Source organism: Mus musculus, chromosome 13 (genome assembly GCF_000001635.26).
Source record: "Mus musculus strain C57BL/6J chromosome 13, GRCm38.p6 C57BL/6J".
In the NCBI taxonomy this organism is placed as follows: domain Eukaryota; kingdom Metazoa; phylum Chordata; class Mammalia; order Rodentia; family Muridae; genus Mus; species Mus musculus.
In genome coordinates, this window is record NC_000079.6 from 76,617,007 (window position 1) to 76,632,257 (window position 15,251).

At 39.2% G+C, this 15,251-nt stretch overlaps 1 protein-coding gene across 13 annotated transcripts in view; it reads left to right on the forward strand.

The window, feature by feature from the left end:
* Mctp1 (multiple C2 domains, transmembrane 1) overlaps window positions 1–15,251 on the forward strand; it is a 650,923-nt gene that overhangs the window by 234,645 nt on the left and 401,027 nt on the right. The window lies entirely within an intron of this gene.

The following is a 15,251-nucleotide window of genomic DNA, read 5'->3' on the forward strand; positions in this document are numbered from 1 at the left end:
CTCTCCTTGTCTTGGCAGTTTTCATCTATTATCCTTCAAAGGGCTGAATTTTCAAAAGATATTGTATAAATTTGGTTTTGTCATGGAATATCTTGATTTCTCCATCTATGGAAGATGAGAGTTTTTCTGGGTATAGTAGACCGGGCTGACATTTGTGTTTTCTTAAGGTCTGTATGACATCTGCCCAGGATCTTCTAGCTTTCATAGTTTCTGTTGAGAAGACTGGTGTAATTCTGATAGTTCTGCCTTTATATGTTACTTGACCTTTTTCCCTTACTGCTTTTAATATTCTTTCTTTGTTTTGTAAATTTGTTGTTTTGACTATTATGTGACAGGAGGTATTTCTTTTCTGGTCCAATCTATTTGGAGTTCTGTAGGCTTGTTGTATGTTCATGGGCACCTCTTTTTTTAGGTTAGGAAAGTTTTCTTCTATAATTTTGTTGAAGATATTTACTGGCCCTTTAAGTTGGAAATCTTTACTCTCTTCCATACTTATTATTTTTAGGTTTGGTGTTCTCATGTATCCTGGTTTTCCTGGATGTTTTAGGTTAGGAACTTTTTTGCATTTTGCATTTTTTTTGACTCTTGATTCAAAGTTTTCTATGGTATCTTCTGCACCTGAGATTCTCTCTTCTATTTCTTGTATTCTGCTGGTAATGCTTGCATTTATGACTCCTGGTCTCTTTTCCAGGTTTTCTATCTCCAGGGTTGTGATCCTTTGTGATTTCTTTATTGTTTCTGTTCCCATTTTTAGACACTGGATGGTTTTGTTCCATTCCTTTAACTGCTTGGTTGTGTTTTCCTGTAATTCTTTAAGGGATTTTTATGTTTTCTCTTTAAGAGCTTCTAACTGTTTACCTGTGTTCTGTATTTCTTAAAGGGAGCTATTTATGTCCTTCTTAATGTTCTCTATCATCATTATCATCATCATGAGATGTGATTTCAAATCAGAGTCTTGCTTTTCTGGTGTGTTGGAGTTTTTGTTCTTGCTTATCACCATCTGTTTTTCTCTAGTGTTAGCAGGTCTTGCTGTCTCTGACCTTGTCTTGTCCCTCCTATAAGTCTGCATGTCAGTACTTCTGGGAGATCAATTCTCTCCAGGAGGAATTTGGGTATGGTGAGCTGTGGCACAGGGTCAGCTCAGGGGTGCAAACAGAAACCGGAAGGATCCTGTCCTAGTCTGTTCCTTGACTCCTGTGTCCTGATGGCTCTGTCCCTCTTTGGCCAGGAATTTGAGCAGAAGTGGTGGTCTTACCTGTGCTCATAGGTGTGTCCGTACTCCTGAGAGACCAGCTCTCTCCCCACAGTATTTGGGTATGGAGTGCTGTGGCACAGGATCAGTTCCAGGCACTGTGGCACAGGATTAGCTCCAGGCACTGATGGAAACTAGAAGAATCCTCTCCCAGGCTCCTCCTTCATTCCTGTGTCCTGAGGGCTCTGGGTTGGTCCCTTGTAGCAGAAGTGGTGTTCTTACCTGTGCTCACAGTTATGTCTGAACTCCTGGTAGATGCTCTCCCAGCAGTCTTACACATGCTTATTGGGCTTGGAGATTATCTACAACATAAAGGTGTGAACAATAAAAAACAATTGCTGTCAAAAATATCTTCCAGTAGAAAATTCTTTTGAAATATTACAACTGATCTTAAGTATTCAACAACAATCTTGACCTCCAGAACTGCAAATTGATTTGGTAACCCTTAGCAGGATATAAGCAAAAAGGCATCAGTCATAGCTCGGGTTTCTAGGAGTTCAGTCTAGTAGCTGTATGTACTGAAATGCAGTAAAACAGTACTAGTAAGTATTGCCATAGTGCATCATTTAGTGTAACTATCTGCAAAGACCTATTTGAGTGTGAGAACAGCGAGGAAAGATTCCCTTGAGAAATGGTCCTGAGAACTCCTAATTATCCTTTAGAACTGTGAGGAAACAGAACTCATGTGTTAAGCTGAAAGCCGTGGATTCGGTTATCATCTCTGATGGTGCTCATATTCATTCATCCTTTAGTTCTTGGATATTTTGCCATTTCCTTCCAAGGCTTTACAAAAAATTAAGAATTGTATTGATTAGTAGGGAGATGACTAGCATAATAATGCAATATCCAAGTATTGATATGATAGAAACATTTATTTCTAAGAATCTTGTCTCTTCAGGTTCAGGGAACCAACCAAACTGTGAAATTAGCTGTTAGAATTCACATTCATTTAGCTGACCAGAGCTTTGTTTACGATTTCTGTGCATCTTATAAGGAATTGTAGTGGTGACATGTTAACCTTTCCAATGAGATGTAATTATGGCACCTCTGTCAGAGTTTCATGAATCCTTATGGAGTTAGTTCATAGAACACTATTGCCAAGAGACATGTTCTCAATTGATCCTTCATCAATGCAAAGTTCTCCAACATTTTGGGAAATAGAAAAAGGAACATTTTTATATTCTTACTAAATCTTCACACATTTATGAGTACTATACAATAATCAGCTCACTAAATTGTCAAATTCCAATGAAATATGACCTAATTTTATCCCCATTTCACAAAGGGCAATGCTGTGGTATATAAATATAGAGTCTCCGGTTCTATCATTCTATCCAGCCCCTATTCTGTAATGTCTATGTGTCTTGGTTTGGGGAGTCATTTTGTAGATTTACCCATTGGTACTATCTATTTCCAAATGATCAGCCCTGAAAATATACTTACAAGTAGCATTATATAGACTGAGCTGGTTACATACACATACACACACACACACACACACACACACACACACACACACACACACACACACACAATATCACAGTATGTAACAACTAGTAATGAATAAAAGGCCATGAATTTGAAAGATAGCAATGAGGGGTATTGGGGCAGGTTTGGAGGGAAGAAAGAGAAGGAGAAATTATGTATTTATATTGTAGTCTCAAAAAGTTAGAAAAAATGAATTTGAGTCATTTTCATAGGGTCTCATAGCTGGAACATGTCAGACACAGGATTCAAAATCAGACATTCTGACTTGAGTAATATTTTAAACCATTATACTTTTCCTAAAATATGTAGTGAACACTGTGATATCAGGTTGTTTTGAGAACTTTAATTATAAAAACTTCCTGTGTAATCATATTTTTGCAATTACATACATGTTTGAATATTAATGATAAATCCCATATCTGGGTTAGGCCACCCTAGCCTTTGACTCTATTTGGCCCTAATATAACTGTTTTCCCCAGACCTCTTTTATTGATGCCTTTGCAGACACTTGACTCATGCTCCAAGTCAGGGACTCCTGAGTTGCTTCACCACCCACTGAGACTTCTGTGTTTGTCTTGAGTATGTCCACCTCTCCTTAAGGACTACTTTTGTAATGTCCACTGAATCATAGCCTAGTATTTGTTCATTCATCCAGTCAGCAAGTGTTTATTAGTTGTCAGGCACTTCACTGAAAGCAACAGTTACAAAAATGCACCACAAAGATATAAAGTCTTAAAGCATGGTCAACTCATAAAGAACAAATTTTCAAACCAGGTGAGTTACATAAAAGAAACAACAGATTGCTATGTTATGTACTGGTTGGTATTAAGGTTTTGTTGCTGATAGTGGAAGGTTTCCCTGAGAAGCAACAGAATCTTGACAGCTGAAGAATGGAAAGAGCCTACCCATCCAAATGCCCTCGAAAAGAAGGAACCAAATAAACCAACAGCTGTGAAATCTTCTGTGGGGCAAGAGTTTGACACACTTAGGAAACTTGCACAAGGCCAACACAGCTAGTCTGCAAGGAGAGTGGGGAGTAAATGGAAGAAGGCAATAGTACTTATTGTTCTGGGCATTGCAAACTGTGATAAGGGAATTTCAATGCATAGAAGTCCACTGAATGACTACAAGCAGGAGAGTCACAGTCACTTCCATCTGTTATAAGATGTCAGTTGTTTCGGAGAGAATGAGTTGTAGAGAAGCAGGAGCAGAAAGAAAACAGAAGACCATTATCATCATGCAGGCTAGAGATGATCTGTCCTGTGGCTCAGGGAGTGGTGACAGACTTGTAAAAAGGATGAGGTTAATACGTGACTTCGATGGGTCACAATGGATTTATTGTTGGGTCTCATGAGAAGTTTGGGGGAAAGGATGAGAAAAATCTGATGCTGTGTTGCTCTGAGTACTATATGCTTTGCTTGAGTTAAAAGAGTGGAAAGCAGCTTGGAGACAAAAATGGACAGATTACATGTGTACATGATCCAGACATTTGACTTGACCATGAGGCATCTGAGTGGAGAGGTCAAATAAACAGCTAGTCATTTGGCTTAGAAGTCAGGCCACCTTCAGATGCAGAAAAATGGGTGTCACCAACACTGTAGGAATTTATACACTAAGACCACGCTGAAGTGTGGAGATCAGTGAGATCATGCTCTTCCTTCCTGAAGAGAGTTCTTTCTCTGCTAAAAGTGACAAGGGTGGAAATAGTTTTGCTTTGTTCCAGAGGCAGCATATAGCAGAATACTAGCTGTGTTCTATATACAGCAGGAATCTATCCCTCTGTTTTCCCTTACATTTCTCTCCTGACAGTATAATTTCTCCTTGCTGTGACTATACTTTTGAGTGAAATAAAAGCATTTCATCCCTGAAACTCACTCTACAATGTGCTACCTCACCAATGAGAACAAAATACTTTGATTGGCATTGTCTCTCCTATTTAACAAATCTCCCACCCATGTGCAAAGAAAGAGGAAATCCCACTCCACCACACTCTCCTTGAGAACAGTAAACTTTGCTGTTCCATATGAGAAAGATCTACTGAACTTCTGCAGGGGAGAGACATTCTGTGTGTGCATGTGACATTATTTGCAGTGAGAAAGTCCTAGAGGCTAGAGAGATGGGCTTCCTGATATCTGGTTCCAGCCACAGAAGCAACATCCTTTAGCACATCCCTTACTAATTCACAAAGTGCAAATGCCAACCAATTAAAGTAAAAAGGAGTCAAGAATATGCATATGCAGTTCCCAAGAAACATGTTATTAGGCAATAGTCTCCTAATAAGCATGTAAACACAGAAATTGTTCATTTTCAATAATGTGATAGATCAACAATGTTGAAGGTATAGCTTACAATTCCTTGCCTGGAATTTATAACATTTCCATGCCAAGTTTCTCTCATTTCCTTACCTACAAAAATGAAAAAGGTAAAAGCTAAGTGGGATGGTGGAGTCAAAGGTTAGAATCTGAGTATGAGTTGGAAGCGAGACTCAGGTCTTTGCCTGGGAAAGAACACTCTTAGTGGAAATAGTGCTTTGTTGAGATGCTGAGTGAGAGGATCCTGGATGGGTCAGTGCAGAGACAATTTGGAGGGAGAGGGAAGCAATCTTGATTAATGCTCAGCAGGATGATATATTAAGGTAGTTTAAAATTGCTTGAGAAGTAAACATAAATAAATAAAACTTCCAAACTGTTTAACTGGGCATATTTGCATATGAACTTTGCAAAAGATCAACTTACTGGAACTGCTTGATAGCATCTGTTCTCAGTGGTCAGAGAAGTAAAATATGACCAGCCATCTACAGAAAGTAATAAACAAATGACTAATTAGAATTTTAAGATATTTTTAAACTACAACCACCACTTCCATTTTGATCTTGATGTGGTGGAAAGTGTTCTTATAGGCTGAGTCTTCTCCTTAGCCCCTTCTTGGATTTTATATCCAAAAGAAACCAGATACAGTTCTTATTCCATCATTGTGATGTTTGGGGTTGCAAGTAACAAAAACTACAGCTTCCCTCACTTAAATTTTAGGGAAAATTTACTGAGTCAATCAACTAGGAAAACCTAAGGTAATTGTTGTGGTTTGTATATGCTTGGCGTAGGGAGTGGCAGTATTAGGAAGTGTGGTCTTGTTGGAGTAGGTGTGTCACTGTGGGCATGGTCTTTAAAATCCTCATCCTAGCTGCCTGGAAGCCAGTCTTCTCTTAGCTACATTAGGAACAAGAGGTGGAACTCTCAGCTCCTCCAGCCCCATGTGTGCTTGAATGCTGCCATGTCCCACTTTGATGATAATGGGCTGAATCTCTGAACCTGTAAGCTAGCCTCAATTAAAGCAAGGCTGGCTTATAGGTGCTAGGGTTAATTAGACAGAGGAATGGGAAGTACAGTTCATAGCTTAGGACACTGTCCCCATGTGGGTGTTAGTTCCCTCCTCAGGGAAGTACAGCTCATACCTTATGACCACTGTCCTTAAGAGTGGGTGCTAGTGGTCCCATCAGGGTTACTTGGATATGAATTGGCTATATTACCCTACAAGATCATTATTAATCACTCTATGAATGTAATTCTTAAATAATTACTCCAGCAATTTGTTGTTTGCTGTTCTGTTGAACTAGAGAAGAGAAGTAGGTGGATGAGATAAGACAGGTAATACATGATGGAAGTACATTCTATAAGCCTGTTGTTATGCTTACTGAGTGTGGCTATTGACACAGTGGAGTTAGCTCCACCGAAACTCTTTACAAGTGTGTGTGCTTTTGTTTTCAATTTTAAAACAGCCTTATACTTACAGAAAAGCTGTAAATATCAAACACGGAATTCCATATACTCAAGCTCTATTTTCTCTATGGTTAGTATCTTATATTAATACCAGTACACATAGATAGGCTGAGGTGACAGCTCATTTTGTGTGGCAAAGTGCCTGCCACACTAGCATGGGGAGCTGAGTTTACATCTCCATCATTCGTGCAAAAAACTGAGTCTAGAGGCAGGTGTCTAAAACACCAGCAATGTCAGGACAGAGACAAGCATATTAATGGAGCTCATTGGCCAGGCTGACTAGACCACATCAATGAAGTTCAGGAAATAGGGTAGGGAGCCATCAAAGAAGATACCCAACACTGACCATTGGCTTCCACAAACATCACATGCATGTTTGGATGTCCTTGGTTATCATTGATGGCTCCTTTTCTGCTCCGTATTTACACATAGTGCAAACAGCCTGCTTAGAACACATCACATTCAAAGTATGACTGACAACAGTATGGATGTCTCAGCCAAAAGGTCGATCTCCTGAAAAGTCCAATCTAATTAAATTTTAGATGGCGCCTTTCTAAAAGTTGAATGGAATTACAAGATAAAATGATAATCATCTTTCAGATAAACAATAAATACTTTTAGTATCAGTATGCCTTACATATTACTTGAGATTTATCGATATATGAAACATACATAGCTTCATTAGCTTTCCAGACTTCCTTTGTCAATCTTTTAAGTCTTTCCTTGTGTAATGATATTCACAATTTTGAGGAGTACTTGTGAGGTACCTCGTAGAGTATCCTTCAGTTTGGGTTTAGCTAATGTTTCTCGGTGCTCAAGTGGTGGTATGTTTGGAAAGGAGGGCCACAGAGGTGAGGTGTTCCTCTCATGGCATCTTACCAATGCCATGTGCTCTCAGCATAAACAGCTTCTGCTGATGCTACTTCCTGCCCCTGTCTTTTCTCCAGTTCCCTCTCTCTCTTCCTACTCTTCTGTGCTCTCCAGAAGGAGGTAGCTAAGCAAAGCACACTCTGAATGAATTGGGAGTGTGCCTCATTTCCTTGGGGAGTGTCTGCAGCTGTTACTTTGGATTCTTCTACCCCCTAAATTTGTCTCTTCACCCCTATTTTATGTATTTATTCAACCAGCTAATATTTATTAGTGCAGAATCTTGAATATACATTCTTGCCATCGATTGTAATTCAGCACTACACTATGTATTTTATTTCTTAGAAAACTTTAAAATATTTTTCCCATGAGAATTTGTGAAGAAAGTGGAAAAAAAAATCACTGGTCGCTAAGTGATACCTTGTGCCAGGCCCCATGGTCAACTCCATGTTTGTACTTTGGTTTGATCCGTGGGAAAAAAAAACATGCTCTTTGCCCAGCAGAGCATGTGAAATCCTGATTCAATCATAACTCTGCACCCATGGCCATGAGATGGTTCAAACAGATGAACTACATATGAGCTTTATTTTAAACTTGTATGTAGATAAAAATGGTACATGATATAGTGTGTTCCATGTGAACTCATTGTTGAATCAAAGCAAGTTTGTGCAATTCATTTATACAATTATCTTTATTTTAATTTAAAAATTATTTAGTTTTATTGTTTATTTATGTGTTTGTGTGTGAGATTATAGTACCATGCACATGCGGGCACCAAAAGAGGCTAGAGGAGGGCATTGGATCCTCTGGAGTTTCAGGTGATTATGAGCCATGTGCTACATCCATTCCAGTAGTGACTGGCATGACAGACCTGGAAGGCCTGGAAGCAGTCCAGAGGCAAAGAGTTTCTCGGAAACTTAGCCTCCTGGAACCTTGGCATTCCCAAAGCTAGAATGCCCCAGATTTGTCCCTGGGATATTGTGGAGGGTCTTGCATGCTTTCTTACAGTATTTTACTGGTTAAGAGTTAGAAATCTCAGGGCAAGCTTAGCAAAGTATACTTAGAATCTTCATTACAGCCAGGCATAGCAGACTACAGAAAGTTGGTGAATTCTTCTGACAAATGGAGATTCCCTATAGATACTTAAAAGAACAGCCAAGTTACTCTCATATGCAAGTATTTACCAAGTCCTAGGAAAAAGGGGGGTTGTGGAATTGCATTATTCATGATAAGGTCTGCTAGAGCAGAACTCCCTGGTACTAGCTTTCTCAAGGCTCAAAGGAGTAGCATAAATTGTGACTAGGATATGAAATCCTTACCTGTAATTAGCTGACTCTAGGCAGGGCTGTTTTATCTTTACTGTAAACATTGCCTGCTTCCTGTCAGTCCTTTGAAGGCATCCCTCTTTTTTGTGTCAGATACTTCAATGTACCTTGCCTGCTGTGACACCCTACTCCTTGTTTTCTGTATTGTATAAGACTGGTGCTCAATTTGAAATAATTTCATCCAGATACAGCACTCCCTTGTGTCTGTGTCCTTTTGTCATTCATTTCTGGCCAACCCCTGCTCACCTGCAACCAGAACCCCATTCCCTGCAGATCAGCGACCCAATAGAGGTTTTCTGCAGCAGCCATATATGTTAAGAAACTAACCCTGAGCCTTCTGAGAGAGCAATAATAACTCTAACTACTGAACCATCCCCACAGCTCTTATTAAACATTATCTTTAACATATCATCTAAGGGTAGATGTTATAAAGAAAGATATTAGAATCTTAAATGCTTCATATTTCTATTCATTATATTCTCATAACTATACAGCCTACACATCTGTGGAAAGTGTGAGAACTAAAAAGTAGGAAGAAAATCAAGTCAAGCTTCGTTTTTTTATCTTATGTTCTTGGGGACTCTCTGACTCCTTCATTATATCTCCATGTGTATGTCTTGGGGACTCTGACTCCTTCTTATAGCCAAGTGTATGCTCTTGGGGACTTCTTGACTCCCTCATCTTATAGCCATATGTATGTTCTTGAGGATTCTCTGACTACTTTATCATATCACCATGTGTATGTTCTTAGGGAACTCTGTGACTACTTTCAGTGTTGATATACTTCATAACCAGCATTCAGTTGTGTACCCAACTTCTCAACTAACTTGTTTCTCCTGAATTCTTTCCCATGTAGTAAAAATACTCCAAATTTAGCCACTTCTGTGTTCTCAGAAATACTGAACTATCACTCTCGTTCTTTGGGCTTTTCTGGAGCTAACTTTGAAGTAACCAGGCTCCTAAAACCAAACCAGTATGAAAAACTGTATTTGGAAGGGGATATGCATGGAAGTTGAATAAGTAGGATTTTCTGTCAATAGTTTGTAATAGTGGATGACATTGGAGAACTATGTGGTGACAGTTCTCTGGATGTGGATGCACAGATATGAGGTTTAGCATCAACCCAATACCTGCTTTATACACTGCTCTCTGAGATCATTAAAGTCTCAAAAGTTGGTCTGGAGAGATGGCTCAACCATTAAAGGATAGGCCCAACCAAAAATATAATCTCCAAAATATCAAATCCTTCCAAACAACAAACTCTTTTGCCATATGTGTTGCCCAAATTTTGAGAATTTAAAGTGGTCTAATTTATTAAAGCATTTGGACAAAGGTGTGTATCAATGGCTCCTTAGGACAGATATCTTTTTGATGACTTTATTCTTCACAGAGTTGTTTTTATTGTTGTTAGCTCTGCTTTTTAATGAAATTTGGATTTCTTTGAGGAAGAAGGACTGTTTGGCAACATCAAATAATGAAGGGTCAGAGATGTTAATACAAATGAAATCTGTTTTGTTTTGTTTTGTTTTTGATGCCATTAAATATTGCTTTGGTGAAATAGTAAGAATAGAGTCAATAAGAAATACATGAGAAGTTAACATTTGAAACCTAACCCAAGCTTGATTCTTCATCTCTGTCTAATCTCTTATTAACTATTAGAGAACACTAGTAGTAGCAAGTGAATTACGTACACAGACATATATCGAATTAAAACAGGAAGAGTGTGTGGTGGCGCACACCTTTGATCCTAGCACTTGGGAGGCAGAGGCATGTGGATTTCTGAGTTCAAGGCCAGCCTGGTCTGCAAAGTGAGTTCCAGGACAGCCAGGGCTACACAGAGAAACCCTGTCTCGAAAAACCAAAAACCAAAACCAAAACAAAACAGGAAGAACCTCTTTTGCAAGTATCTTAGCTCCAAAGCACTTTCAATTATATTTAAAATTGAAGTTTTACAAATCTATTTAGTGAAGAGAAAGAAGAAAATGTTCCTGGATATCTAACCATATTTTCCATCTGCCTCATATCAACACAATAAGGTAGTCAGTCCTCCTAGGCTTTGAGACCTGACTCCTAAGACATCCCTTCTGTAGTCTGATAGCTGTACTTCCCACCCAATACTGGATAACTATTTGTATATAATTTATTTTCCATTACAAGACACTTTGAAATATTTTATTTTATCATCATAACTGTCTTTTGTGATGTTCAGTACCTCATTTTAAGTGAAAGATTCAGAGAGAAAGAGAAGCCTTTGGGACTAAAATCTAACTGTAGAAGGGAATAGCTATGTGCATAAGAATGGTGAAGAGAGAATCATACTTTGACTCAAGTTTGAATAAACTAGATGTGTAGGTGGAAAGGTTACCAGTAAAAAGAGACTGATGATATAGAGAACAGTCAATTTAGCAGATAGGCCATGTGTGAGTAAATGGTATAACAGTAGTCGCAGAAAAGGCATTCCAAGAACACAGGAGCTTAAACTTTGTTTTTCCTGCTACTTTTCTTTCTTTTTTTACTATATATTTTCTTCATTTATATTTCAAATGCTATCCCCAAAGTCCCCTATACCCTTCCCTCTCCTTGCTCCCCAACCTACACATTCCCACTTTCTGGCCCTGGCATTCCCCTGTACTGGGGCATATGATCTTCGCAAGACCAAGGGCCGCTCCTCCCATTGAGGGCTGACTAGGCCATCCTCTGCTACATATGCAACTAGAGACACAGTTCTGGGGGGTACTGGTTAGCTCATACTGTTGATCCTTCAATAGGGTTGCAGACCCCATTAGTTCCTTGGGTATTTTCTCTAGCTCCTTCATTAGGGGCCTTGTGTTCCACCCAACAGATGACTGTGAGCATACACTTCTGTATTTGGCAGGCACTGGCAGAGCCTCACAAGAGATAGCTATATCAGGGTCATGTCAGCAAAATCTTTCTGGCATATGCAATAGTGTCTGGGTTTGATGGTTGTATATAGGATGGATCCCGAGGTGGGGCAGACTCTGGATGGTCTTTTGTTAGTTCTCAGCTCTGAATTTTGTCTGTGTAACTCCTTCTATGGGTATTTTGTTCCCCATTCTAAGAGGCGAAGTGTTCACACTTTGGTCATCCTTCTTCTTGAGTTTCATATGTTTTGCAAGTTGTATTTTGGGTAGTCTAAGTTTCTGGACTAAATCTGCTTATCAGTGAGTGTATATCATGTGTGTTCTTTTGTAATTGGGTTACCTCACTTAAGATGATATCCTCCAGATCCATCCATTTGCCTAAGAATTTCATAATTCATTGTTTTCAATTGCTGAGTAGTACTCCATTGAGTAAATGTATCACATTTTCTGTATCCACTCCTCTGTAGAGGGACTTCTGTGTTCTTTCCAGTTTCTGGGTATTATAAATAAGGCTGCTATGAACATAGTGGAGCATGTGTCCTTATTACAAGTTGGAACATCTTTTGTGTATATGCCCAGGAGAGGAATTGCTGAATATTTTGGTAGTACTATGTCCAATTTTCTGAGGAACCACCAGATTGATTTTCAGAGTGGTTGTACTAGTTTGCAATCTCACCAACAATGGAGAGTGTTCCTTTTTTTCTACATCCTCCCAGCATCTGTTGTCAACTGAATTTTTGAACTTAGCCATTCTGACTGGTGGGAGGTGGAATCTCAGGGTTGTTTGGATTTGCATTTCCCTGATGATTAAGGATGTTGAACATTTTTTCAGGTGCTTCTCAGCCTTTCGGTATTCCCAGTTGAGAATTCTTTGTTTAGCTCTGTACCCCATTTTTTAATAGGGTTATTTGATTTTCTGGAGTCCAGCTTCATGAGCTTTTTGTATATATTGGATATTATTCCCCTGTCGGATTTAGGATTGGTAAGATCCTTTCCCAATCTGTTGGTGGCTTTTTTGTCTTATTGACAGTGTCTTTTGCCTTATAGAAGCTTTGCAATTTTATGAAGTCCCATTTGCCAATTCTTTTTTTTTTTAATTTATTTTTTATTAGGTCTTTTCCTCGTTTACATTTTCAATGCTATCCCAAAAGTCCCCCATACCCACCCATCCCCCCATCCCCTACCCACCCACTCCCCCTTTTTGGCCCTGGGGTTCCCCTGTACTGGGGCATATAAAGTTTGCGTGTCCAATGGGCCTCTCTTTGCAGTGATGGCCGACTAGGCCATCTTTTGATACATATGCAGCTAGAGTCAAGAGCTCCGGGGTACTGGTTAGTTCATATTGTTGTTCCACCTATAGGGTTGCAGATCTCTTTAGCTCCTTGGGTACTTTCTCTAGCTCCTCCATTGGGGGCCGTGTGATCCATCCAATAGCTGACTGTGATCATCCACTTGTGTGTTTGCTAGGCCCCGGCATAGTCTCACAAGAGACTGCTATATCTGGGACCATCTAGTGATTACCATATGCAGGGATCCATCCCATAATCAGCTTCCAAACGCTGACACCATTGCATACACTAGCAAGATTTTGCTGAAAGGACCCATTTGTCAATTCTTGATCCTACAGCACCAGCCATTGCCGTTCTGTTCAGGAATTTTTCCCAGTGCCCATATCTTCAAAGCTTTTCCACACTTTCTCCTCTGTAAGTTTCAATGTCTCTGGTTTTATGTGAAGCTCATTGATCCACTTAGACTTGAACTTTGTACAGGAGATAAAAATGGATCAATTCGTATGCTTCTACATGATAACCACAAGTTGTGCTAGCACCATTTGTTGAAAATGCTGTCTTTTTTCCACTGGATGGTTTTATCTCCCTTGTCAAAGATCAAGTGACCATAGGTATGTGGGTTCATTTCTGGATCTTTAATTCTATTCCATTGATCTACCTGTATCTACCTGTCTGTCACTGTACTAGTACCATGCAGTTTTTATCACAATTGCTCTGTAGTACAGCTTGTGTCATGCATGGTAATTTTGCCAGAGGTTCTTTTATTGTTGAGAATAGTCTTTGTTATCCTAGGTTTTTTGTTATTCCAGATGAATTTGCAAATTGCCCTTTCTAACTCGATGAAGAATTGAGTTGGAATTTTGATGGGTATTGAATTTGGAGATTGCTTTTGACAAGACAGCCATTTTTACTATATTAATCCTGCCAATCCATGATCATGGGAGATCTTTCCATCTTCTGAGATCTTCCTCGAATTCTTTCTTCAGAGACTTGAAGTTCTTATCATACAGATCTTTCACTTCCTTAGTAGCATGGGAGATCTTTCCATCTTCTAAGATCTTCTTCGATTTCTTTCTTATGAGACTTGAAGTTCTTATCATACAGATCTTTTACTTCCTTAGTTAGAGTCACACCAAGGTATTTTATATTATTTGTGACTATTGAGAAGGGTGTTGTTTCCCTAATTTCTTTCTCAGCCTGTTTATCCTTTGTGTAAAGAAAGGCCACTGATTTGTTTGAGTTAATTTTATATCCAGTACTGCACTGAAGCTGTTTATTAGGTTTAGGAGTTCTCTGGAGGAAGTTTTAGGATCATTTATATATACCATCATATCATCTGCAAATAGTGGTATTTTGACTTCTTCCTTTCCAATTTGTGTCCCCTTGATCTCCTTTCTCTTTAAGCTTTCAGGCCTGTTTGACTAAGTCACTCCTTCCCATTTCCCATCCTCGTGTTTGACCACGCCCATTGGTCACTAGAACAGTAAGACCTTTCTTTGGTAAGTGTGGTCATTCCCAGGTGACTAGCTATTCCACCATCTCATGACACTTGTGTCCCATTTTAAATATTAACCAGAAAATGCAGATGAGCTGAAAAACCATTGTTTGCATCTACTTCCACCACTCACTGGTTTGTGTTGGGTTATAGAACAAAATCCATTGCAGGCCATATAAGCAAACAGTCAGGGCAGGAGGATCAGCTTTGTATAGGAAAAATGTCTGAAGGATCTGAGCCACATGGGACTTCTGCAGCTGCCATACCATACTTCTGATGGGAGGGACTGTAGCCAGACTCAGTCATGACTTCCCTGGAAGGAACCCGATTCTTTCACCATTGTGCTGTCAGAATACAAGAGTGCTTATTTATGCATGTACCAAATAAAGTACCAAATAGTGAAAAGATCTAAGTCACATAGCACAATCATAGCAATGCAGAAAACTGGAAAATAGAGATTTTAGTGTTCTAATAACTCTGCTGAAAGTGTATTGGGATGTACTGAAGGAGATGTCATTTTTCTATATTTTCAAAACTCTAATGCCAGTAAATAACTGAAGTAAAAGTAGATGAACTCAACAACTAAAGAAAAGAAATCAGTCTCAGAGTAGCTGATGCCAGCTGTAGCTTATAACTTAAATTCTCAATGCCTGCTGGATATGTCCTCGGGAACCCAGAAATCTAGTTTTGAGAATTAGTAACAAAGAGTGTGATAGCAGAAGGATCAACCCATGTCTTAGTTATAGATAAGTGAATGAGGCAGTACTGTGGCTTAAGTGTGGTTTTCCCTCACACAAACTCATGTTGAAATTTTACTGCCAATGCAGTGGAGGTAGGAAGGGGACATTTTACTAGGGATGATACTTCTCTCATGAGT